Raw genomic sequence first — 3,979 nt, forward strand, 5'->3', positions numbered from 1 at the left:
ATCATGTATCCCCTTGCCTTGTTTTTCCTGCCCAAGTGGTAGATATAGGACAGATGTCAGAGGCAGTTTCTTTACTCAGAGAGTAGTAGGGGTGTGGAACGCCCTGCCTGCAACAGTAGTAGACTCGCCAACTTTAAGGGCATTTAAGTGGTCACTGGATAGACACATGGATGAAAATGGAATAGTGTAGGTCAGATAGGCTTCTGATGGTTTCACAGGTCGGCGCAACATTGAGGGCCGAAGGGCCCGTACTGCGCTGTAATGTTCTATGTTCTATGTTCTATGTTCTAAGTGCATCACCTCATACTTACCTGGATTGAATTCCATTTGTCACTGATCAGCCCATCTGACCAGATCATCTTTTTCCTCCTGTAATCTAAGGTTATCCTCCTCAATATTTACCACCCCAACAATTTTCCGATCATCTGCAAACTTACTGATCAACCATCCGACAGTCATATCTAAATCATTTCTATAAGCCACAAACAGCAAGGACCCCAACACTGATTCCTGTGGGCTCCCACAGGACAGATAAACATAAATTCACAATTAATACACCAAAAGGTTCATCAGAGCCTTTATGTTGAAAAATGTATATATTTATCATCAGCTAACAAGAAATCATACATATGGATAAATGATAATTAAATTCAATTACTCCAAGAAAGTCACAATACAGATTAAAAATACAATATAACACATCAATAACATCAACCCATTGTACATATCAAGTGATATTGCAGAACAGTAGGCTCCAGTGTGTTGGTGTAACACACACCCAACACCTCTCCCCCAGCAGAAACTGTTCTTCTGCTGCTATTTCGGATCATTTTCCTCTCCCTTTTTCCAGCCAGCTGGAACTGACATGGTGGTCATCATTCTGACAGTGTTTCATTCACTCTACTGATGAATGTGTTGTCAATACCATGATGGGTGTCGGTGATCTCACCATTGAGTAATGGAAGGTACTTCCTGTTTTGGAGGATACAGAGAGATACACATCCCAGCTGCTCCATATCCACTCTGTCCATGCCCCACATAATCCTGTAAACTTTGATCAGGACTCCCCTCAGCCTTCTCTGTTCCTGCAAAAATAACCCAAGCCTTTCCAACCTCTCTTCATAACTTAAATATTCCATCACAGGCAACATCCTGGTGAATCGCCTCCACACCCCATCCAGTGCAATCACATCCTTCCTATAATGTGGCGACCAGAATTGCACACAGTACTCCACCTATTGCCGCACCAAAGTTCTATAAAACTCCAACCTGACCTCCCGGCTTTTGGAATCTATGCCTCGATTGGTAAAGGCAAGTGTTGCATACGCCTTTTTCACCAGTCTTTTAACCTGCCCTTTTGCTTTCAGAGATCTATGGACCTCGGAACTTCCCAGTGTAATGCCATTCATTGAATACTTCCTTGTCACATTACTCCTTCCAAAGTGTATCATCTCACACTTTTCAGGGTTAAATTCCATCTGCCACTTTTCTGTCTATTTGACCATTCCATCTATAACTTCCGGTAACCCAAGACATTGAACATTACTGTTAACCATCTAGCCAATTTTTGTATCATCCGCAAACTTACTGATCCTACCCCCAACATCGTCATCAATGTTGTTTCTCTAAATGACAAACAATAGGGACCTGTTGTGGTATTCCACAGGATACCGGCTTCCAGTCACTAAAGCAGCCATCTGTCATCACTCTCTGTCTCCTAAACTCACTGAGGGTCAAGCACCAATGCTGCTTTGTGGCAGAAAGTGCAGCACACTTTCTGTTTATCCGGTTAAATAACCGGAATTCTCCACCAACCGAAATTGTTGATGTTCCCCGAATGCAAATTCTCACTTTACAAACTAGAATTATGAAACTATCGGAACGCATTGTATTGTATTATTTTACACTTTATGTTTAAATGCACAGTTGAATGTTAGAAGTAAAAATATAGGGCGCGATTCTCCACAAATGCGGAGAGTCGTAAAGGCTGCCGTGAAACCGGCCATGTTTCACGGCAGTCCCCTCCCGGGACCCGATTCACCCCCCCGGTCGGGGCTAGCATCGCAACCCCTGGAAGAACGGCAGCGCGGGCTTAGCAAACGTTCGCTAAGCCCGGCCGCCAAGACTCACGATGTCAGCCGCGCATGCGCGGGTTGGATGGCTCCAACCCGTGCATGCGCGGATGATGTCATCGCGCATATGCGTCAAACCCGCGCATGCGCTGTCCGTCATGCCCCTCAGCCGCCCCATGGACTTATCCTGCGGGGCGGCGGAGGGACAAAGAGTGCACGGGAATCAGACCCACTGCCCGCGATTGGTGGACACCGATCGTGGGCCCATGCCACCCTTGGTACGGCCGTGGTGCGGCCGTGCCAATCGGTGGTATGGTTGTGCAGAATGGCACTTTGCGGCCGTTTTCACGAATGGTGAGAGCAGGTGTGTGTAAAAAACGGCGGGCAGCGATTCGTGTCGTGGGCCGGCCGTGGGGAGGGGGGGGGGGGGGGGAGAATAGCGGGAGGTCGGGAAAAATGTCGGGAAGGCCCTCCCGCTATTCTCCCACCTGGCGTGGGGGGCGGAGAATCGCGCCCATAGTTCTTTACTTTATGAGTACTTGCATATTCAGTCATTTACAGGTGTTGTGCTGATAATGAAATTCCACATTAACTGGAATGTTTGATGGACGAGCAACACCCATTCCCTGATTACGCTGGAAGCAAAGAAGAGCGATATTGGAGTTGAAGCATTAACTCTGTGTCTTCCTCCACAGATGCTGCCAGACCCACTGGGTTTCTTCAGCACTTCTGTTTTCCAAATTCCCAGCATCTGCAGTATTTTGCTTTTATCTTATTGCGATTCATTGCCTTTCTGAACAATAGTTAATATATTTCCCCACATTCCCAGAGCTTTTCCTGTTCATTGCTATAAACTTTTCACCAAATTAGGATGGCCTGAATTAGGGACGGTCTGTGTGAGGGACGGTCTGTGTGAGGGATTGTCTGTTTGAGGGATGGTCTGTGTGAGCGATGACCTGTGTGAGGGTTGGTCTGTATGATGGATGGTCTGTATGAGGGATGGGCTGTGTGAGGGATGGTCTGTGTGAGGGATGGTCTGTGTGAGCGATGATCTGTGTGAGGGTTGGACTGTATGATGGATGGTCTGTATGAGGGATGGGCTGTGTGAGGGATGGTCTGTGTGAGGGATGGTCTGTCTGAGGGACAGTCTGTGTGAGGAATGCTCAGTGTGAGGAAGGGTCTGTGCGAAGGATGATCTGTGCGAGGGATGGTCAGGATGACTCTATATGACAGATGGAATATATATGATGGGGAGTCTGTATTCTTAACATTCGACAACCGTCTGATCCTGACTGTCTCAATCTTGGATTCTGCTGCTTCTCGGACAAAACAGAATTTATTAGAACTGTAGAGAATTGATTCCTTTTCAGACAGACATTGTTTGGTGCAGCAATGGTTCTAAAGACAGAATCGAGAGGGATGCCCAGTGAAAGTGGATAATGGTTTAATCGAATTAGGAAATGGGTTTCCTCTTAATAAATCCCTATATCGTGTTCAGTGTGTACTGGAAGAAAGACTGCACTGTTAACCTAGGTATCAAATTTGCTGTAAATCACACAGATGAGGGCGGAATCAGCGAGAAATTATTGTCAAAAAGGAAATAAAATATATCTTCTCAATGGTTTTCACTCCATTGTAAACCCATGAATCAAATGTGAACTTCACGGAGAAGGAGCTCATTGAGAACACAGAGATTTCTGACATAGGGATGATGGGCTGAATGGCCACAAGCTGTGTCATATGATTCTGGGGGAAGGTTTCTCCGCTTGTTCACGGCAGCGGGATTCTCCAGTCCCGCTGCAGGGAATGGGAGATTTGGCAGAGCACCAAAATTACTTCCTCGTCATAGCGCGACGCAATGGCAACGGAGAATCCCGGCCTCTGATTCTATGAACAGGACAAATGTA

This window comes from Scyliorhinus canicula, chromosome 17 (assembly GCF_902713615.1).
Source record: "Scyliorhinus canicula chromosome 17, sScyCan1.1, whole genome shotgun sequence".
NCBI classification, from domain to species: domain Eukaryota; kingdom Metazoa; phylum Chordata; class Chondrichthyes; order Carcharhiniformes; family Scyliorhinidae; genus Scyliorhinus; species Scyliorhinus canicula.